The 24,295-nt window shown below is 32.3% G+C and overlaps 1 protein-coding gene across 7 annotated transcripts in view; it reads left to right on the top strand.

The window, feature by feature from the left end:
- NOVA1 (NOVA alternative splicing regulator 1) overlaps window positions 1-24,295 on the top strand; it is a 149,141-nt gene that overhangs the window by 12,784 nt on the left and 112,062 nt on the right. For 2 of the 7 annotated variants that reach the window (XM_042989487.1, XM_042989485.1), the window contains one exon: window positions 14,235-14,389. The exons of 4 other annotated variants lie outside the window; for them this stretch is intronic. The gene's annotated coding sequence lies outside the window, so the exon portion shown is untranslated. Of the gene's footprint in view, window positions 1-14,234; window positions 14,390-24,295 lie in introns of those variants that run through there. One more of the 7 variants, XM_042989492.1, reaches the window with a different exon arrangement.

Genomic DNA, 24,295 nt, shown 5'->3' with positions numbered 1-24,295 from the left:
TAAATCTAGTCTTATGCTTAGTCCTTTACATTTTTATAAATTCTCTTAATTTTTTTAAAAGCTGGTGCAGAATAGTGGGCTAAAATACTTCTATTGTAGTGTTTCTTTACTTGATGCTTCCTTTGCTACTACCATGGGACTGTACTTTGCTACTACCTCTTGGGGTTAGAACTAGGTATACAATGCTCTGAAGATCTTATTCTCAAGAAAGAGAGCAGTAAGACACAAGAAAGATAAATATCTGGTTATAATAAATTTTAATAAATGTATAATGGTAGAATTGTGTCTACAAGTTGAAACTACCTCTGTCCGTGACCAGATCTTGCAGGGAGAAGGTGGACTTCAAAGAAAACTTCAAAGAGGAGGGGGGTTTTGAGGGTTGAATTTTAATTTGCTTGTTGGGCAAGAGTGGAAGGTCATTTGAAGCAGAGACACAGTGTATATTTAGGTAGATATGAAAATTCCTGTCCTATTCAGGGATCCAAAAGTAGTTTGGTATTACTAGGTAAAAAGTGGATGTTGCTGGGGGGAAAGTGGGGATAGGGAGATACTATAGATATTTTTGGGGACAAGAGAGAATGTATTACATGTGAAAAAGATAAGAACTTGTTTGAAAACTGCTATTATTAGCAAGAATTATTTTAAAGAAAAAATACCTCTGTTGTGTCTATAAAATGACCCACAATGGTACTGAAATTAAAATTTATGCACGTATTTGTATAAAAGTTAATAGTTGTACTTTGGAGGAGGATTGCCTTAATTATCTAAAAGTAGAGCTGAGTAGTAGACTGAGGAATGTGACTTTCTGCTTAGCAATGTAAGTAGAATTAAAGAGAAGACTACTTTGTTTACAAAGGAAAAGACTAAGAGAAAGGTGAGGCAACTAGAAATACGGAAAAAGAGATGTTAAGAAATACGATAGTTGTGTTTTATTAAGCAGTTATGTGCCAAGTGTAAAAGAAAAGCATGGGAACCTAGTGAAGGACAAAATCCAGTGAAGAATGTTTTGCTGTACTCAGGAATAGTGTGGAGAGAAGTATGTTTTTGACATTTATTCGCTTTTACATACCTTGTTGTCTGTGCAGACACATTTACAATTAGCGACTTGGTTTCTTTTACTAGTTTGTTTTTGAATCATATATCTGATACAATTTTTCTCATTTCTTAAATTACATGAATATGTAGGCCATTTTAGCTCTCTTGATATGTGATAAACAGATCTATTCATTTTTAATTTGATGAAAATTCGTGATTTACACAGCATATACATTTTTTTTAATGTGTGAATTTGATGTCGTTCCAACACTAAAGTTTTGGTATATGAGAGAGACATTGGTCAATGAAAATAAAAACTGAAACTTCTTATTCATTGTAAATGGATTTTCTGTTATGTAATTATTTTATTTGGAGTTTCACATGATTATTGAGATTCAGCAGGATTCTCCATCATTGATATTTATTTCCTAAAGGAGTCACTGTTAATCGATACTCGATCAAAATCAGATTAACTTAAAAAAGACTGAAAAATATGGCACTGTGTTTCCATTTAGAAAATGAGATTAAAAATCTATCTAGCGTTTTATACTGATTTGTGAAATCATTGGCTAGTTGTGTAGAGAAACATTAAAGAATTGAACAGCTGAAGTGACATTAAGCACCAGATGGGGATTTGAAATGAAAATATTCACTGTGTAATCTTTATTTAAGTGCTATTCATAATTCAATAATACCAGTCGTATAACTCAAAGTTGAATTCAATACAAAAAGGAAGCATAAGCAAAATCTCTGCCTTCAAATTGATATACATATCATGGTATGATATCATGACTTGTTCTTAAAAGGGATAAATAATATAGGTAAGACAACTGCATACATTTTTTGCAGAGGCAGTACAATTCTCTTTGAGAAAAATTTTGAAGAATTTTGGGTTGTGAATTGTTTCAAAGTAACGTTTATTTAAATGGAACATCTTTTATGAATTCTGTCTTTGAAATCATATTCTATTTTGCATTTACAAACATCTTCTAAACTAGAAACTTCCAGCCATATTTTCTTTACAGTAATATTTTAAATTTCTTCTGAAGCGTATACCTATTTTGTTTAAGGAAAGGTATGTTCCTCTGAAAGCTTTATCACGTTTTTAGCTAAATTGGTATATTTGACATCTTGTTTAAGAACTAGAATGACTCTGGATATGAAAACACAAACTGTGATAATAAGAAAGATATGCCATATGTGGCAGTTTAGGTTGGCATATATCTCAAATGGCATGTTTAATGTACTGTATTACTAAAATTAGTAATTTTACAGTGGAAGGCTGCTACTCTTAGTATATAGTTTCATGCTGGTGGGCTTAGAATGCTGACAGACCCTTTACTTTGTAAATCCCTGTTTTCAGTCCTTGTAAAAATCTTTTCTCTGTTAAAATTATCTACATGGGATATGTGTTAGTAACTTATTCTCTGAAGTTTGTGAAAGTTAATGAAAGTATTATAAATAGTATATAGTTTGACAGATGATTATCGATGTGAATAGCAATCCTGTATGTTGTTTTTTTTGTCAAGGAATAATAATGCTAATATATTTATATGGCAAACAATAGTTTAGCAAAATAAATAAGAATCGAAAACAGTATTTTTACTTTTAGGGAATGTACATATGTTGGCAGGAAAAGCTTTGAGGTTCTAGAGTCTTGGCACTGAAGCTATTTGAAACAAACTGAAATAAATTATTGCCCTTTACAAGAAAATACTCAACTTTGAAATCATATTGCAGCTTTCTTGAACATAATTTTTTTCTTTTCTCTTTTAAAAATATTGATTTTACTGAAAATTTTTCTTAAGGCCCATCAAATAATTCAGCAGACTGCATTAAAAATAAGTAGAGGGGCGCCTGGGTGGCTCAGTTAGTTAAGTGTCCAACTCTTGATTTCTTTTCAGGTCATGATCTCAAAGTTTGTGAGTTTGAGTCCTGCTTCCAGCACAGAACCCTTGGGATTCTCTCTCTCTTCTCTCTCTGCCCTTCTCCTGCTTGCTGTCTCTCTCTTTTTCTTTCTCAAAATAAACTTAAAAAAATAAGTAGAAACTGCAATGTGATGGGGATAATTTAGGTGATTTCAAGGGATAAATAATTTAGGTAAAGGATATGAACATTTTTTGGCCACTTAAACTATGCAGGACAAATGCAGTTCTGCTTGAGGAAAATTTTGAAGAAATTTTAACTCAGAGAGATGTTTCAAGAAATAGTTATCTAAGTGCAGTATCTTTTAACGAGCCTGGCTCTGAATTTATGTGAGTATTTAAACTATCTCTATTATCGTTAATGGGAAAAGTGATAGTCTTGTTTTTAAAAGTCTAAAACCAATTAACTAAAAGTTACTTAATAAAAGTAAGTGGTATATAAAAGTAGTTTATTAATCATGGCTTAGTTAGCTCTTACATTCTATCACTTATTTCAATTCTTAAAATTTCAATGTAGGCAAGAATTCTTATTTCTGTTTACAGTTCAGGAAAAGTAAGAAAGACAGTGAAAGTTGAAATGATATGTGGTATACCAAGTTAATGATGAACCTGTTTTTTTTTTTAACTGTTATTCTGTACCTCTTTGCATTAGACTACTTACAAAGTTGATTTCAGAAATACAGTATTCAAAATTTAAGTAAGGTTCACCAAAATGCTGCATTCATTGGTCAATCACTGGGAAATAATAGATTTTTTGATGGCTTAATAATTTTTGGCCCTATTCACATAATAAGGAAATCTTACAAATTTGAATTTTGCCATCAAAAGAAAAGCTGTAATAATTAAACAAAATGGAGACATAAAAACAAGTTTTCTGTCTTGACCAGATCTCTGTAAACATTGAATTTTGATATCTTTTATGTACTTTTCCATCTTCCTATTGATATTAGACCTCTAAGGTAGTTTGACATTTCACCTTATCTATGAAATTATTTTTGTGAGGTTATTTAATTATTCTCAGTTTGGCACTTATGATTTTGCTTTTACTTTTTAAGTCGTATATAACCACTGTAGAGATTTGTTAAATTATACATGAAGTTAGAAAGATCTAGTCAAATAAATATGACAGTACTTCCTATAATAAAATTTTTCATGAGGAAAAAAATGTGTTGGGTGTTAGATAGTGAAGTTTATTAAGAAATTATCAAGTCAGGGGCACCTGGGTGGCTCAATCAGTTAAGCATCCAACTCTTGATTTCAGCTCAGGTCATGATCTTGTGGCTCATGAGTTCCAGCCCCTCATCGGCCTCTGTGCTGACCCTGCAGAGTCTGCTTGTCTTTCTCTCTCTCTGCCCTTCCCGTACTCACTCACTGTCTCTCTCTCTCTCTTTCTCTCTCTCAAAATAAATAAACTTAAAAAAAGAAAGAAATTGTTAAATCAGCTCAGTGCTTTTTAATGCCTTCTGGGTATGTAGAATGGAATGCAAGACCCTCAGGGACCGTGTGGTGTCAGAGCAGAGTTTATCCGATCTCGACATTTAATAGCTGTATGATTTTTTTTGTCAGGTCCTTGGATCTATAATTTTTTCATCTGTCTAATGGAAATATTAGTACTCCTCACACAGTCATAAGTTGTTCCGGGTACCACAAAAGGGAAGATGTAAAAGTATGTCACATAATACCTGCCATATAAGCATTTTATAACCATCTTTTTAAATTTTTTCTTTCCCATATCTGTTACATTTATAACACTAAATATACAGCAGACATTTTAATGTAAAATAAACTATAGAAATGTGGCTCTAAAAAGGAAAACATTGCTATAAGGAGTTTTTCTTTCAAAATTGCTTTTTTCTTTTAATAATTGATTGTTATTAAAATATAAGCAATACATAGAAAGTGAAAGCTCATTTTTCATCCCATCCCTTTAAAATAATATAAATAATTTGGTGTATATTCATTTTGACTTTATAAATGCCTTCTTATATTTTTATATATCTTATATATTCAATTCAATTTTTAGATACAATTGTCATATATATTTGTATTTGAATAGATAATTACAAGTGATATTCATTGTTATAAATGGGATGAATTTGCAGCAAATCACCTCTGTTGGTTAATGGATTTGTAGAACTTCTAAATACTCTAAGGTGTCCTCCCAGTCACAACTATGTGGATATTTTTATGTGAACATTTTTATGTACATAGCTTAAAAATGTGTTTTGTGATACCCCTGAGGGTACACAGAGCCTTGTTGTTTATTTTTTACCCATATGATTGACCTGAAAACTAGAGATAAGGATTTATAATATTGAAGCATATTATAATCTCATATGAAGCACATGGGCTTCATTGTATTTAAGACTCTTGAAAATTAACATAATTTATTAAACCCTCCTTTCTTCATCTTTGTACATTCAAATATAAAATGTTAAAAATATTTAATAAGAAATCAAATGGTATATAGAATATTTAATACTTCTTTCATGATCTTTTTCAAGATACTGAGACTTCTGAAAATCCTTTACCTGTTAGTCAAAAAGAAAGTCATAGTGTATTAAATGATGAAGCTAGATGTTTAGTAATATAGGTGATCGTTCAAGACTTATTTTTCAGCCGTTTTTAGCTTAAAACATTGTTTTAATTGCTTTTGTAAAGCAATGTAGTTCATGTTCATGCAACTTTCAGGGAAGATCCTCTAAAATTTAGTGGTATAGTTTTACTAAGAGTATGTTTTGGGGTCATAGCATATTACTTTCCATTCCTTAACAAATATTCATATTTTCCATGACTTATCACAAAAATTCTTGATTACCATTATGGTGAAAAATTTTTTATGATGTGTGTATATTTTGTTATCATCAGTGTGTAAACTTAATGTATTCAAGTGCCTTGCATATTAGATATATTTATATGTTAAATATTTAGGATTTGTCTAATCCCATAGCAAAAACAATTGTGTATATGATTTTTTGTGTGTGACTGTGACTTTAAGGGCAATAAATATACTTAAGATCATATCGATTCTTACTGCTTTGTGGAAAGTATAAAACCTTAGTGAATATCTGCCATAGTACAGAGTAAATTCAATTAAATATTTAGAATGTTACACCTTTGAATATGTAAGAGTACTAAATGTTTTAGGAAAAAATGAAGCGAGAAACTTTGCTAAAGTTTATTTAATTCCATAATAATTAAATTTGTGGGCCTAATCTTTAGAGTGATGGATTTATTCTTAGATACTTAGAACACATAGAGATGTTGAGAGTGTTTGAAATCTGATTAGATTGAGTGTAATATTGAATGTTGGCAGTTTATGGAAGAGGAATCTGTATTAGTCGAGGGTAGAGGAGACTGAGGATTATCTCTGATTATATTAGGGTATGGGTTGAGGAATTATTGAAATTTGAGATAGTCTGTGAAAGCTGAAAATAGCTCCAACTTCCTTGTCACCTGCAGCATTTTCACTCTTTTAGAACTAGGGCAGCAGGCTACACCATATATGATGACTTTAAGTATTAATTCCAAAACTTTCACTGTCATCCTGATTGATGATCTTACGTCCTGTTTCACTGAGAAAATAAAAGTAATTAAAAGAAATTTCGTAAGCTCCCATCACCAGATCTAGCCACCTAACTACATCAGTGCCTATGTAGTCTGTATTTTCTCTTATTCCGATAAACTGTCCCTGCCCATACCAAAGGCTAATCCTCCATTTTTATTCTAGATTTCATTCCCTCTTAGCTACTCAGGAATGTTTTAGCAATTCTTTCTTCTTCTTATGTTATCAGTATACCAGTCAACAGCATTTGACAGTGATCACTGTCTTCTCTTTAAAGCATTTCATTTTGCTTTGAGCACACCTCTGCCTCACTGATTGCAGCTTCCAGTTTCCTTTGCTGGTTTCTTCTCATTTTCCTGAGCTCAGTCCTTGGACCGCTCCATACTTTTTCTTGTACATGTTTACACCCTTGGAGATCCTATTCATATTCAGTGTCATGGCTTTAAATAACCATCTGTTCTTCCATGACTACCAAATGTTTATATCCATTCTGGACCTTTCATCTGATCTCTAGACTAATGATGCAGTTACCTACTGGGTATCACTTGTATGTCTAATAAATATGTTAGAATGAAATATTCTGATCTTTCAAATCTTCAAATCTACTTCTCCCACCATCTTCTCTATCTTAATTGCAACCTCATCCTTACAGCTGCTAAGGCCAAAAATCTTGGAGTCATCCTTACTTTCTCTCTTTCTGTTAAAGTTTACATTGAATCCATCATAATTCCGACTTTGTTCAAGATTATTTGCCTAATGTGAAAGCCAAAAGCATATATTAAAAACAAAGTAAATATTGTAAAAATGCATTCTGTTCTGCTTACCCAGGTGCAGAATCAAGGAAAGATGTAGTTAGCTGTGAGTTCAGTGTTAAAACTCTGGAGAGTGACAGAAAGTAACCTGTCCTAGTTACTGGATTGACCAGACTGAGCCCTCGAATTGTTCATTGTTTCAAAAGATAAAGCAATGGGAAATCTAGATTCATGTTTAATTTTATGTTATAGGGAAGTCTATAGGAAATAATCTGTATTCTAAGGATTATAAGTATCAGTACAATCATAATAGTAGCATAAATGTTTTATACCTGCAGGAATTGATTTTCAGAGAATAAATATGAAGCAGTAGAATTAAGAAAATTCTAAATAATGCCAGTTCATTGGATTGTATCAAAATTGAATCTTTTGAATGTTGAGGACATAGTTTAAAATGCAAACTGTTCGTTTAAAATGTAAACAATATATACATTGTGAATGATGATTAAATATATACTGAACCATTTGGAATATTGTGCCAAATCAAAACTTCATCTTTTTTTGAGGATTATACCTTAAAGAAAATACACACCTAAAAAAATAAATTACCTGAGTGGTAATTGTTTTCCTATAAAATATTTTGAGATACTTTTATGCTTGTCAACTGGGAACTTCCTCATTTTGCTGTCTGTCCATGAAATATTATTCTAGTTAATGGACTTCATTTCTCTTTCTAATTTAAATCAATTAGTTTTCACTTTACTATTTTATGTTTCTCATTCTGAAGTCAGTTATTAAAGGAAATTGTATTATTTCAAACACAAGGAGAAAAAAATAATTGAGTTTTTATAGTGCTAATATATTTTCAATAAATAATTATGTATAACAATTTTGATTTCTTTCTAATTATACATTTCATTGGTATGTCTTCCTGGCAAAAGATCTTTGATCTCTGGAAATAATCTGCCAGAATAAGATAAAATCAATCTGTATACCTGTCAATGTATAGATGATTCAGTAGAGGAAGTTTCAGTAGAGGAAGGAAAGCTGATGGATGTGGCCTCCTGGAATTTAGGGGCAAGAATGTGTGTATGCATTTGATTTCATTTTTACATGCAACATTGAAATTTGATTTTTGTGGCTCAAAATTTTAGCTTAAAATTTGTGACTTAAAACATTTTATTTTGGCATGCTTAGTAATTACATACTTCTTTCTTAAATCATTCCTTAGTATTATTAGTGCTCATTTATGTGAGATGTGAGTTTGCACATCATTCTTACATACTATTTTGGAAATATCTATATGATACTATTTTCATACAGGTGATAGAGACAGATTTTATATAGGCTTTTCTGATTCCAAAGCCCATTCTCTTTTTATCATATCATATTATGTTGTCAAAAAATCCTTTCAGTGAAAGCAGTTTTCCCATATTTTACTCATTTTGAAGTTTTTTTAATTAAAATTTATTTTTAAAGTATTATTACATCATTGGCTGGTTTCAGCATACTCAAGTCATGCTTTTAAATTTTCATCTGTGTAAAATAGCTTTAAGATTTGTCTGCATAAGCAAATAAAGCATAGACTATGGTTATATTTAATAAAAGTTATATATGAGAATGAAATATAACTGGAATTGTAACCTAATTGCTGATTCATAACTTGATATTGTTTCTATAAATTTGGTATTGACTAAGTTAAAGATGTGAAGTAAAGATTTACTTATTTATGTACTTAGCTAGCAAATATTTATTAAGTGTGAATTGCATAGTGGGCATTTCGCTATGTGCAGAGATATTAAAGACCAAATATCCTCTCAGAGAGAGGATATGAAATGAAGCTGGAGTGTCTGGCTAGAGGGTCTTTTAGTTGTGTCAAATAATTTGGAGTTTTATTTATTTTAAATCTAATTGCATATAATATGTTAAAACGACTTTCTAAATCTCTAGTTATTACATACTCAAACCTATATGGATGATCAAAACACCTATATGGTAGAGGGTATTTGCAGTTGTCAGAGAATTATTTAGTTAGAATTTACCTAGGACATATTTGACAATATAGTTAGCATTTTTTAATATTAAAAGGCATTATGTTTGGAGTAGCTGGCTAACTTTAAAAATGTGAAGTTATTAGGTAACTATTTTCTGATAACATTTTTTTTTTAAGTTTTAAGTAACCATTCATTTGTATGGCTCTGTTTAAAGCTGGAACCAAAAGTTGTTTGCTGCAAAATATAGCTTTATATTAAGACTTTGTTAAAGAGAACGATGTGTATGGAAACTATCAGAATTAAATGATTTGAAATTAAATATGAGTGACATTACCAAAGTAGCAGTGAATGTGTTACATTCTACACTAACCATATCATTACTGTTTTACTTTTTCTAGTTTTATGGTATCCATTTCTGTTCTTGAAAATCTTTAAAAATGTGTAATCCTTGTTTTCTTGAACTGTCATTATTTAAGATAAAAGTGTAGGGTCTGATGTTGCTCAGCCTCATACTTTTATTGTCATCCACTTTTTGTACTTTTGCTCTGAGGTCACTGAGCATCCCTAGATAAAAGACTAAAATTGGACCAACTGATTCTGCTATTCAGCATAGCATATTATTTCCAATTGAGCCAGCTCATGTTTGTTTTTTTTTTCTTTCAGTAATCTCCATTTAGCTTTCTATCCTGTGCCTGTGCTTCAAACTTTCCATCTTTGTCAGCCTAGCAATTCACCCAACACCTTCATACTCTGTAAATGAACTTGCTTCAGTTTCTTGAGATCATCTTCACAGACCTCCATTAACTTCTTTTATACTTTATATTACTCTGTAACTTTGCTTTTAATCTTTTCTTACATTTATCTTTTGAGATGGAATTCTCTCTTCATCTTTTGAGGCTATATTTCAGCCTGTTTCTTTTTACCTTTTTTAGACTCTTGTTTTATTATCTCATTCTTTTGGATCTTTTTATTTTTTTCATTAGATCCTTCTCTTTGGCTTAGAAATCTCTTCAGTTCTTATTTATCTTAAAGTACAAAACACTACATCCTTTCTTTGATTCTGATAATTCTCTTATGGTTACGCCTCTCATCCCTCTGCAAATTTTCTTGAAAGCATAATCTGTATGCTGAATTTCCGTTTTCTCAACATTCAATGCTCCTGAAGTTATTCAACTCTCTTAAAGTTTTGTTATCTCTTAGTTCTTTAACTCACTGAAATAACTTTTTCAATTATCTAGTCATCACCTTCTTAATTTTCTGGAGTATTCCATGTTGATAATCACTCTCTTGATACTTTTCTTCCTTTGACTTTGTTGACATCGTAAGATTCTGTTTCTCTTACTGTCTTTCTAACTGTGTCTTCTTAAGCATTTTGAGGAGTTTCTCTTTTTTAAATCATCCCCTCAATGTAAAATTACATTAGATTTTGTCCTTGCTCCTATAGTTTTTTCTGACTTTATTACCTTTGTTCAGATCATTCTTAAGACCATATGTTTAGCTCAAAACTGTTTTGAACTTTAATTTGTGTAGTTCTCATCATAGATTTCATGTATTTCAAAAAAAGCTGATTATTTATTTTTTTTTTAACATTTATTTATTATTTAGAGACAGAGAGAGACAGAGCATGAGCATGGGAGGGGCAGAGAGAGGGGGAGACAGAATCTGAAGCAGGCTCCAGGCTCCGAGCTGTCAGCAAAGAGCCTGACGCAGGGCTCGAGCTCATGAATTGTGAGATCATGACCTGAGCCACCCAGGTGCCCTTAAAGCTGATTATTTAAACCTTATTTACAATCTTTCTGTTACCTTGCCCTAAAAGTACAAGTTCCTTAATATGGTTCACATGATTTGCCCTTTTACTCTTCTTTCCAGAAATAGTTGGTTTTCTTTCCATCTTAATCCTTTATTAAATGAAACACACACAACATATCCACATGCGCGTGCACACACATGTGCACACACACACCAGTATTCCTATGTATCATTAAGGTTCCTACTTATATATGTCATCATTTATAAAGTCTTTCGTGACCATGAAAATCTAGTTAAGGCACCCTTCTTTTATGCTCATGAAGCATTCTGTTCTTAATGTTCATTGCAATTGTAAATCTTATCTAGCAGAGTAAACTACTAGCTCATTGATAATACAGACCATATCACCTTTACTTACAGTGTATCCCTAATATTTGACATAAGATCTTAATGAAAATGTAGTCTCTTTCTTTTGAGTACCCTCAGCATGTAGAGATCATTCCCTTGTTTGGCAACACCACAGTGGCAGGGTACTCCCAAAGAGAGACTGTCTGATCTCAGTTGTTCTCTGTTCTCTTTAGAATGTAAGATACTTATTTCCTCCTTCTTCCCTTCTTCAGATTCTAGTTTCCAAAACCGCAGGCAATATGAAAGGCATAATTATTCATTATATTACATATGTATCGAAATCTTTTTTTTTTTAATGTCTTATTTATTCTTAAGAGTGAGAGCAGGAGCAGATGAGCGGCAGAGTGAGAGAGGGACACAGAATCTGAAGTAGGCTCCAGGCTCTGAGCTATCAGCACAGAGCCTGATGCAGGGCTTGAACTCACAGACTGCGAAATCATGACCTGAGCCGAAGTCAGACACTTAACCGACTGAGCCACCCAGGCGCCCCTGTGTCAAAATCTTTTAATCCATATTGTTTAGTCTCTAATCCAAAATAACACGTCACCAGTCTTTGCTCTCTACTTCACTAATCTGTAAGTCAGGTGTGAGTTGATATAGAGGAAGGGAGAGAACAAATTCTGTAACCCATCTACTTCCATATATATGTGGTCAGTAGACTGACCAGGAACAATACTTATGCGTATTTATAATCTGTGAAAAGAAGCATTTCACAGAATTTAGGAGGATTAAATGAGGGAGAACATGAATGATACATTGAACTTAGGCCTGTTTGGAATTATTTTAAAAGGTAAAGTGCCCACATACTATAAAACTTATGGAAGATTCTATTTCTGCATATTACAGTATCGTAACACTGCTTCCTGAAGAGGTGATTTAGGAGATGATAGTTGTGCCAGAGTGATTTACCCTTATGTGTTGTTTTGGGAACAAAAGGCCACTGCAACTTTTATCTGTGGTTTTAGAATATATATGTATATGTGCATGTAAATGTGTCTGTATATTTGTATATAAGTGTACATATATATTATATAGATAATAGCCCTCCTTAATCTGTTTTGCTGAGAAGTTCACCTTGACAACTGCAGTCAAGTGATGAGATTTTCAGTGCTGAGATTTGCAGTGCTACAATCACAGTGACTGAGGATGGATAACTTTAGTCAACTCAGTTTTTGGAAATAATAATTTATATCTTTAGTGAGGGAGAAAAGTATTTCCTCCTGTTACCTTTTTTGACATTTACTGTTGTAGATCCTTTCATATAAAGAACCAAGAATGGAAGTTGTAAAGCCATTAAGTAATGAAAACAATGGACTCCTATTTCTGTATTGAATCAGAACTTCAAAATTATTTGGGCTTATTTCATTATGATACTGAAGATCACAAAGAAATAGTATACTATTGAGGAACTAAAGATTTGAAACAATCTGGGACTAATTCTTTTCAATTAGAAAATTGCCTTAGGCTACTTTCTCAAGTATTACAGTAGTTGAAATTGGGTGTGGTAATTATTCGTCATTAATAATGGGCAAGTTTTACGTCTTAAATTTTGCCGCTTTGAACTTTTTGATAGTTTGTATACCTAGATCTGAGTCTTGTCCAGTTACTTTCCATGATAAACAGAATTTTCTAGATAAAGAAATAAGATTGCTATGCACATGTAATTTTTAGAAATTAGATTGGAAACATTCTTTAACACTCAACTATATCATCCTTATCCACTTCTTGGTCTTTGTTAATATTTTAATCATCTGTTTTGTTGTCAAGAAATATGATCTAATAAACTGCATGCAAATGCAGACTATAATTCAGGCTTTTAAATAATTCACATTTCCTGTTCATTCAATCAAAATGTTTGTGTTTTGGGGGAGGAAAATGGGGAAGAAATGAATTAAAATGTAGTATGATATTCTATATGCAAGATACTTTCCTCGGTTCTTTCATTTCAGTGATTTTTCATTTCTAGAAGTGTTGTTTGATTCTTTTTCAGATTTCTTTGCCCATATGTTTACAAGACTCTACATACTTATTTTAAATTCTCTGTGATAATTCTGTTTCTTTTTTCTGCTGGCTGTAGCCATGCTTCCTTGTGCATTTTGTAAATTTTTTGTTGTTAATTTTTGTTATAGTTCATGTAGGAATTTTTGAAACCTTGGATAAAGGTGGTTTCCTTCAGAGTGATGTTGCATTTACTCTTGTAAGGTGGCTGTGGTCAATCCTAATTGGGACAACTTGAAACTGAATTCTTGGCTTGAGGTCATTTGAACTACAGAGGTCTGAATTCAGGCTGAAAACCTGCTTGAAAGTGGACTTGTAGTTATGAATTCCCAGAAATTCCTCCTCCACACTTTCCAAGTGTATGTGCTGGGGGACTTGTCAGAATGAAAAGATGTTTCTGTTTAACTCTTACACTGTATTGGTGTCAGGATTATTGGGGACTCTTCCTAGGCTGTCCACCTTGGACATACTCTGTGCTTTTTTTTTTTTTTTCCTAATCCTTATGGTCAGGAAGATAAAAAGACAGAAGCTCAGATTACCTTGGCTCATCAAATGTACTCAAAGTGAATATGCTCTCAAATGTTCTACTTACTCATCTGGGTTCCTGCATTCATTTAGGTCTTGACTTCGATATATATTACTGTCTTGCTAGCTAACCAATGCCATTGAAGAATGTGTTAGTATTTTTCCCCAGTATCTTTAGATGTTTCAGGCAGAAAAGCTGATCTGATTATCTAATGTACTATTTTGTAATATATAAAGAATGCTATATTTTTTTATACCAAATTATCTTACCTGTTTCCCCTAGGTACTCTTGTAGTCAGTACATGTATTAAAACCATTTCAGAAATGAGGTTACCTGACCTAAGTCATGCAGCTGTAACTGAAGAAGGTTGATCTTTATACAGATTGATCTATCTGACTCCAGAGTCCATGCTCTACATTGTACAACACTGCTTGCATGTGAGTTTAGATTCTTCATCTACAAATATTTGTTCTAAATAGTATTCATTTTGTTGATCATTGGTGGTATATATAAAGAAATGGAATCCTGAATTCGTATCTGCAAGGAGTCTTGAGAAAGAAGATATAATAACCATTACTATACTGTAGAGTTAGCAGTATGTGTCAAAAACAGGTCATAAGTGCACTGGGATTCCTTTACAAAAAAAATCTATTTTCTATTTTCCCTACATCTCTCCTGTTATCCCAATGTTATCTGCTTAGTTTTTTTTCTAACATCCCAGCAGATCCTTCCTTATAGCCATCTTTCCCTTAACTTTCTCATAGCAATCCTGTCAGTATTTTTGTTAGGATTTGTCACCTCGTAAATATCAAGAAACTCTTCAGGCGTTACAAATGCATGCAGAAATAAACATAATACAGTATTTGCCAAGCTTTTCTCAGTAAAGACACAGTAGTGCAGGAGAGCTTTATTGATTACCAAATGGAAAACTATTAAATAAGAAAAAGCATAACTGGTTCATCTTGAGCAAGAAAAAAATTGCTTAAGATGTTCAGATGTTTTTCCTTTTGAGATAGCTACTTCAGATTTAATAGATTTGAGAAAATGGAAAGTTAATGAAGCAGAAGAGTGGAAATGAAACAGGTATAAAATAACCATGTGCATAATAGAAGTGATCTTATTAACAGTTGTCCAGATTAGGTTACTTTAACCACTACCAAACTATTCAAATCAAACAAGATGTGTAAATGTTGTAGGATAATGCAAATAAGAGAAACTATAAATAAATTTTTCTAAAAGCATTCTTCATAAATTACATTTAAAATTGATTATACTGTATATTATTTTAGATTTTAACATTTAAATCAAAAGTACATAGACTTTAATACAGTTGCTGTTTAGATTATAACTTAGCATCTTTTTTGTGAAGTTTATTGGGAAAAGTGAGCTAAATTAAAGGAAAGTATTTTTATAGGAAATTAAATGGATTTTTTTTCATTTTCTAGTCATTCATTGAACTCATTTTCTGTGAGAGATACTTCTGAGTACTACTGAAGAAATATATGAGGTTCTACTTTTGGGAGAGGCAAAAGAAAAATATGTTTGTCTAAAGATTGGTCTCTTAGGGAAGATTTTAAAAAGTAGCATTTAGCCCTTTAAAAAGTATGTGAATGGCTCTATTTGCTTTTCTGATCTCTTATTATGATCACTCCTGTTGTCTTCTAATTTTTATTGATAATGGAAATTACCAATGTCAATAAGAAATACCAAGTAAGAAAGAATAATTATAATGGGTCTTCTTTCTCAGTGTCTGTTATTTTACTTTTAGAACTATAGTTTTTGCTTTCATAGTCTCGGTCATATTATGGGATTAATTTTCATATTAGTTAAGAGGTAAAATAGTAGATAATAAGGGACAGAATGTAGCAAAATGATAACAATAGTGATAATAATACAGCTAACATTTATTGACCACTTACTGTTTATAAGGCTATATTCAACACACTACATATTATTCGTTCTGGCCAGTAATTTTATGAAGTAGGGTCTATTCTTTTTTTTTTAATGTTTATTTTTCAGAGAGAGAGAAAGAGAGAGAGAGAGAGAGAATGGGGGAGGGGCAGAGAGAGAGGGAGACACAGAATCCAAAGCAGGCTCCAGGCTCTGAGCTGTCAGCACAGAGCCTGACACAGGGCTTGAACCCAAGAACCCTGAGATCATGACCTGAGCCGAAGTCAGATACTTAACCGACGGAGCCACCCAGGTGCCCCTGGGTCTATTCTTACATATAAAAAACTAAAGCACACACAGAAAAAAAGTTAAATCACTTTCCCTAGGTACTTAGTTGTAACCACTGAAGCCAGACTAGAAAACACATGTATATAGCAGTCTGCATACAGTTGATTTTTAATGGTAATTCTTGTTCTGGTGACAATGAACTAGACCTGGAATTTGAAGCTACTGATAATATAGAATAGTTCTGTTAATAGCCTTCAAAATAGATATAATATTTTCTTAGAAGTTGCAAATCTGTTATGTACCCTGTGTCTAACCTTAAACTCTGCTTAAATTCTTTAACCATGGCATTAAGATTTGGTTAGCTGTTTTGTTATGTCAAAACATAACATTATGACATTTTTGTTTTTTACTTTACCATGATTCTGAAACAGTATTTCATCATTCATGTAATTCATGTAGTTTTGTTCAAATTATATTTTCATCTGTGACTTTCTCCTCCATGCAGCATGTTTTCCTACCAGTTTTTCAGTTTTATTGTATTTTCTTTCCTTTTGCTCATTTAAATGCTGTATAATGATCATAGATCGATTTCTGAGTTACTATGTTTTTTTTTCTATATGAATGCCCATTTTATGTCTTTCTTTTTTTGTTGTTTATTTTATTTTTGAGAGAGAGAGTGAGTGGGGGAGGAGCAGAGAGAGGGAAACACAGAATCTGAAGCAGGCTCCAGGCTCTGAGCTGTCAGCACAGAGCCCAATGCCCGGCTTGAACTTACAAGTCCTGAGATCATGACTTGAGCCGAAGTCAGACAGACACTTAACCGACTTAGACACCCAGGTGCCCCTATAATGTCTTTCTTTATTTAAGAACTTTATCTTTACTTTGTGTTCTCATGCTCCTTTTTTCTTGTGTCACATTTTCAGTACAATCAGGGATTAAAGAAGATTAAAAAGAAAATGTGGTGGTCCTGGTTTTAAGTTAGTTTCATTTGTTAGTGACTTCTTTTTATTATGTAGTTAGTTCATTTCCATCCAGTATCATTTGGTCCTTACTGTAGAACAGTGTTCAGTGCTAGATTGCACAAATGAATGAGCATGGTCTGCCTTTTTTCTTTGTCTATGCAGTCTCTTAGAGTGTCTTGGCCTCATATCATACTGAACTTTTGGTCTTTTATATATGGAAGCCAAGAAGTAATAAGACAGATCTAGAATAAGACAAGAAAGAAAAAAGGTAAGGGAAAGAAAAGAGTAGAGAGTGGTGGACTGTGGGAGCAGGTGTGCAAGCACTGTTGTACTGGGACAACAGCAGATACTGTGGCACAGAAAGAAGCCCCTGGAGGACAGAATGTCTTTGTAATCTTGCAAGCGGAAAGGGTGCTTAACAGACCTCAAGGGCAGCACTGTAAAATAGTGAAAGTCTTAGCCACAGGATAGTTGCCCATCATCTGTTTTGGGGTAGAGGATAAGTCAAATAGCTACCTAGATATTAAAAATGATAACATTTTGTTATTGCAGAAGTGCAAGAGTCCAGGTACAGTGCGTATAGATGAAGAGCAAAGTCAAACAGCTATTGTGGTTTTTTTCCAGACAGAAAGGCCAATGACAGAAGTGAATTTTCTCAGTATTGACTTAACAAGGTGACAGCTCCTCCTGACTTCAATAGCTCTTGCGTTTTATCTTTTGTTATTTACACTACCTTGCCACACAGTATAATTACTGATGCTCACAGTGATGATCTTACTGTATCAGAAATGTTTAAGTTGCATACCTAATGTTTTATGAAGTTAGGGATATATATGATACATTTTAGAAAAATTTCCATAAATGTATTTAAAACTCAGGTATAGTACTTAAAGGTTTCACTTTTTAAAAAAAATACTATGATGGGAGAAAACCCAGTCCCTACCTGAAATCAATTTGCATATCTCATGTGTAATGCAGAGACCTTAAAGTAAATTTCATCATGTAGGTTTTAAAATAATTTTATCAAAAAGGACTTAAAGCATTTTACATAAGTACAAATTGCAAATTAATATGATTTTTTTGTTGAGCCATAAATGACTTGTAACATTATGTATATGAAAGATTTAACATTTTTACCTCACAGAAACACTAAACCAGACATACATGTTAGACATATTTTAATAATTAAAATAGTCCTTTACCACATTGTTTATATATTACAGAGTAATAGGGTTATTTACTATCAGTTTTGTTATAGTTTTCACCCATTTAACTAACTTACCATATTTAGTAAGAGAAAGAACAAAGGCTTTGAAATAAGTCCAAATAGAGTATGAATTTGTCTTTTCATTTCATTTGTTAACACTGTGATCTTTGGGCAAGTGGCTTGATCTCTTTTAGTTTCCTAGTATAAATACGGATATGGGAGTACCTGTTGCAAAGAGCTATAATGAGTGATGATGTACATAAAAACTATAAAAATACAAACTGAGCCCTCAGTAACTCATGTTGTCTCAGTATAAAGCAGCATGTGGTTACAAAATTATGTAAGTATGGCTTCTTGATTTTTACCTTAATTAGCAGTGCTTGAGGTTCTCCGTATGTACCAAAGAAGAATGACTCAGATCTACACAAAACTTATTAGTAAAGTTAATTGTAATTAAAATTGTTTGACATTTCTTCTTTCACTACTCTTTATTTATTAAAGTAGCCATTGTATATAGTTTCTTCAGGCATGGATGTGAAATCGTGTTGTGGAAAACTTTTGTTTTTGGAAAATAATTATTACTCTGTATCACATGTATGCCAGTTCACTGCTTAAACATTTTCCATCAGAACTGAAAGTATGTTGAGAGTTTATATCCCAGGGGATTACAACAGAAAGGGTGAGAAGCAGCTGAGCAAGGAATTGAAGAATGAATGCTGACTAATTGTCCCATTTATGCTCCGTATTCACTGGCAACCAAGTAGTTCTACTTTTAATTTTAGTCTTTATTCTTATACAACCAAAGAAACAGTAGGTTCTGTTTACAGAAAATGCTCTACTTAAAAGCAGTTGCAGTTTCAGAGAAGAAAAAAGCATTAGAAGTTAACAGGTCTCAGGGAAGGGAATGAATTATGTGTAGTGATGTGACAGTGCTGTAAAATATTTTAAAAGTCTCTGGAATTAGGAGCCCCTGGGTGGCTCAGTTGATTAAGTGTCTGACTTCGGCTCAGGTCATGATCTCGCCATTTGTGAGTTCGAGCCCTGCGTCAGGCTCAGTGCGGTCAGCTAGGAGCCTGGAGCCTGCTTCAGATTCTGCGTCTGTCTCTCTACCCCTTCCCTGCTCGTTCTCTGTCTCTCTCTTTTTCAAAAATAAACAAACATTAAAGAATTTTTTTAAATTTCTGGAGTTAGATTTCCTACTGAATTTGGAATTTTCTGTCTTCCATTCATTAGCTATGTAAACTCCAGCAGTTTACTTAATCTGTGTTTCAGTTTTCTTGTGTGTAAAATAGGAATAGAAATAGTACCTATGTCACAAAATTGTGAGGATTACATTAGTAAATATGTATAAAGCAATTCATACAGAGCAGTTCATACACAGCAATTGGAATAGTGCTTGACATATTGTAATGTTAGTTACCATATTTAACTAGGTCTAAAAGTACCATTGTTTGTAAGATAAACTATTACTTTATGTACCAAGAAAGAAAAAAGTGTAGAAGGATATGTGTCTTAGAATCATTGCCATATAATATTGTTATTAGGTAAGTAAATTTAATAAGCTTTTCATATTGTGATTCTTCTAAAGGTAATGTTTTTTTTTTCTCCTTCTGTGTTATATTGGTAATATTTCACTGACTTTAACCAGATACATTATTTATTTTAGGGGAAAAATAAAAATATGACAAACCATGTATGGAAGTATTTAGTTTGTACAACTCTTGTTTTGTCAATTTATAATTTTTGTGGGAGAAATTCTCATTTTAAATTTATAAAGTAAATATTATTTGGCATTCTATTAATTTTGAACACACTTTCATATATCTCTAACACATTCATAATAATAGCTTGTAGTTACGTCCTTTGGAACCTATAAGATTCTAAAGTGTTTTGCAAATAACGACTATATATTGTGTTTAATAGATTTATAATGCTGAGTAGAACATAGTAGTAAAGATAACAGCCTCTGGGATGAAATTGCCTGCATTTAAATGTCAATTCATTCACTTATTAACTACTAAAGTCACTTTGCCCCTGTGTGCCTTTCTTTTCATATCTGTAAAATGGAGACTACTTCACAGAATTGAAATTTATGTGAAAAGTGCTTAGGACAGTGGCACTTAGAAAGTACATTGTGCTTGCTTGCTTGCTAATTTTTTATGTTAATTTGATTTTGCATTGTAAGTATTTTTTGAAGTTCTAATAAATTTTATTAACCAGAATTGTTAGTAAGCCAGATTATTCTAAATTTTACATTTGTTTGTTTATTTGTTTATTTTACTCTTTTAAAATGTAAAAAAAAGACAGACCTAGGGCTGTTAATGCAGGACAGAGTGTTCTGTATACTCCAGAGATCTGGTGCAAGTATGATAATTGGTATGCATAATAACACCTAATCATCGAGAAGGTAAGGAATGATATTTGATCACTCAAGATTATGTGTGGTAATTAAAAATATCTCTTTAATAACAAATTGTGAAAAAAGGAAAGTTTTGTCACTTGAAGGTATATGTTTCAATTCATGTCTGGATTTTATGTGAAACAGTGCTGGTGCTGGGTAATTTAGATTATTACTAAGTTAAAGTTTAGAAATTGACATCAGTCATGTATTACTTCACTTTTTAAGTAGGCAGTTTATCTAATTTACTTTCTTAGATTGATTTTAAAAGCTTAAATAATATATGCACAAAAAGCAAAAAAAAAAAAATTGAAAGAATTGAAACTAAATGACTGCATTCCCGTTTCACTGCCTGACATCTTCCACAGTCCTGCTCTCTGGAGGCTGTCACTTTGCACTTTTGGAGCTGTTTCTTATAGCATTTCCATATCTTTAAATAATACATAAAATTTTTTTTAATGTTTATTTTTTGAGAAAGAGACCCAGAGCACGAGTGGGGGAGGGGCAGAGAGAAAGAGGGAAACACGGAATCTGAAGCAGGCTCCAGGCTCCAGGCTCTGAGCTGTCAGCACAGAGCCCCACATGAGGCTCAAACCCACGAATTGTGAGATCATGACCTGAGCCGAAGTCAGGTGCTTAACCGACTGGGCGCCCCCATATTTTTAAATAATACTTTTAAACTGTTGTGTATTGATTGATCAATTTTATCTTTATTAATTTCACTTTTTATTAGTTGGAGATTTATTATTCTTGTATTTAGTTACCTTGTTCTCATGTATTTACACAGTAGTCACTCCATTTTCTCAACATACTTACCCAGTAATTTTGCATTATATCAGCACTGTTATATTATCAATATGGCTACTTTTCGAATGAAGTAATGCATTCTAATTGTCTCCTTTGTCTTGCTTTCCCCTTTTTTCTGCAGTTAGTAATTACTTCATTTTTGTTTGCTTACTTTTTGTGTACCTACTATTTTTTCCCTTAAGTATTTCAACATTATATGCATATCAATAATTTCTTTGAATGCTCAAATATGATTTCAAACACTGTATCAAATACAGTGTTTTTTTTTTTTTTTTTTTTGTCTGGAGACTTCTCTTTCCATTATGGTCTGTTCTCCATTTAGATTATTTGTTTTCTACTCCTAGTACGTAGTGAATATCTTGGGGCTTCCTTTAGCTATTCTGCAGGGCCAAATCCTTTAGTTCCTGAATCCCATGCCCCTTCCCCTTTTTCCTTTTTTTTTTTAAGAAGTATATTTTATTTTTCAGATGCTTCCTGATAAAGGAGTCATAGAAGTTTGCTTACTTGAAAATACCTTATCCCATTATCACTTTTGATATTAGCTTATATAAATAATTGCAATTTATAAAATGAGTTTTCCTCAGAATTATCAAGGCATCACTCCCATTCTCTTTTCTCTCTTTTTTTTTTACTTTTTTTTTTTTTTTTTGCTACTTATTAGGACATTTTCTAGACTTTCTATTTCATTGAATATTTCATTTTAGCTACTTTTATTTTCTAAATGTTCTTACTGTTTCTCTGATTTTTTTTCTTTTTTTTAACATAGCACATTGTTCTTATTTTGTGACTGTAATTATCATTTCTTATGTCTAGGAGGATGGTATTTTTTTTTTTAAGTTTTCTTCTGCTCTTTGTGTTGTATTTCCTTTGAGTACTTTTCTGTTTATTTATGTTGGTTTTAGTCTTTCCTGTTGGAGACTTTTCTGAAAGCCTGGGCTTAATGAAGTACTACAGATTAGGTTGGAAGCTGCGTGTCTGGGGACAAGAATTGTTGCTTCGTGAGGCTTCATGAAGATGATCAAGTAGAGAGCCAGAATTTTTCTTGGAGATGCCAGATTGTGGTATCTATGTATCTATTCTCTGGAGTCTTAAAAGTTCTCCAGTGAGTTTGCAAATATTCTTTCTGAGTGGTTTACATCTACCTGCCAATTTGTAGGAACCAGTTCCGGTCCAATTGACCCTTGTTCCTTGATGTTTATATATGTTGTGCTTGCTAATGTTAGGAACATCTCTGATCTTCTAGAAGTGACAGAAAACATGTGAAATTAGGGTAGTTTAGCCTGTGTGTAAAAATGTTCTCTGTATAGCCTTTTAGAGAATCCCTCAGTATTCATTGCTAACATTACCTCTGCGTTTCTGGGGTTCCATTAAGCAAATTATCTTGATTCTATTATCCTGTTTTTTCTGCCACTTAGTTTTCAGCTTCCTCTACTGTGCTGAATCACTAGACTTCTGCCCGACTTTTTCATTTTCTGAAACCATGTTTAATTTCTTGTTTGCTGTTGTCTTCTGTACCATTTTCTTTGTCCTTTGGTCATTTTAGTGGAGTTTGAAAAGGTAGTGTGCTGAATCTGCCATATTTACCGTAACAGTGATATTATTAATAATAATACTAAGTAGCATTTATTCAGTACTTTACCATGTGCTAGATTTATTCTTAGTATTTTAATGCAGATTTTCATTTAATCTTCAAACAAATTTCATTAGAAAGACACTACTGTTATCCTCATTTTATAAATGAGGGAACAAAGTGAGAAGTAATTTGCCTAATGCCACATAACTAGTAAATGGCAGAAAGATTTGAATCTGGGAACTTGTAGAGCCTGAGATTGCTACTTTATCATTATAGACCAGAAGTCTACAATACCTTTATGACATTTAGAGTTACTGAAATGAACACACATCTTAAAAATCACTTTAAAACAGGCAAGTCACTAGATCATTTAGAGGAAAACCTAGTATTTTATAAATATGCTGCATATAGACACATTCACAAATGTACATACAGAAGTTACTTATTGAGTGAAGAGTAATTTTTCTGGTAACACAAAATTTAATATAAACTATTAATTATCATTTACCACCATTTTTATACGTTTTTTTTTTTTAATGACATTTACTGTCTGAACTGAACACAGTGTTCTACATACTAGGCATACCTAAATAAAATCAGAGGACCAATAAGTTTTAGTTGATCTTATAAAAGTTTTCCCTTTATTTAAAAATTTCAGGAAAAGTGGAAATGTTTGCAAGATTTAAAGATACTGAATAAATAAAATTTTTATTTTTTAAAAAATACTATAGTCAAACACTTGAAATTTAAAATAAACTTAATTCTACATTGAGTATCACTAGCCTAAAATAAATTCTATTCAATATACTTTGAATATATATAGTTATTCAGTATCAATATCAATATAGTTATTTTCTTCATAATAATAATAAATCATTTCTATTTGTGTAATTTTTTTATCCTTTTATTTCTTCAGTATAGACAGAACCTATTGCCTTCCTGCTGAGGATATAATTTCTGAATCTAGGCAATGTACTGTCAGCACAGTGAAGCAGGAAATTATTCTCCTGTGTCAGCTGCTGCTGTTAAAGAATAAAGAAGGTTTGGGATAGGATGCAATTCTATTATCTCTACTCACAAATCTCATATGGCATGCAAATAGGTTTTAAATTCAAGACAGTTCAAAGCTTTTTGTGACAAGAGATACTCCCTGCCCTCAGTCCTTCATCTATTCTCTCTAAAAGTCCCAAGTATGTTTCAAAATTCCATGCTTTTTTC

This window comes from Panthera tigris, chromosome B3 (genome assembly GCF_018350195.1).
Source record: "Panthera tigris isolate Pti1 chromosome B3, P.tigris_Pti1_mat1.1, whole genome shotgun sequence".
Lineage (NCBI taxonomy): Eukaryota > Metazoa > Chordata > Mammalia > Carnivora > Felidae > Panthera > Panthera tigris.
This window is presented reverse-complemented; position numbering and strand designations above follow the sequence as displayed.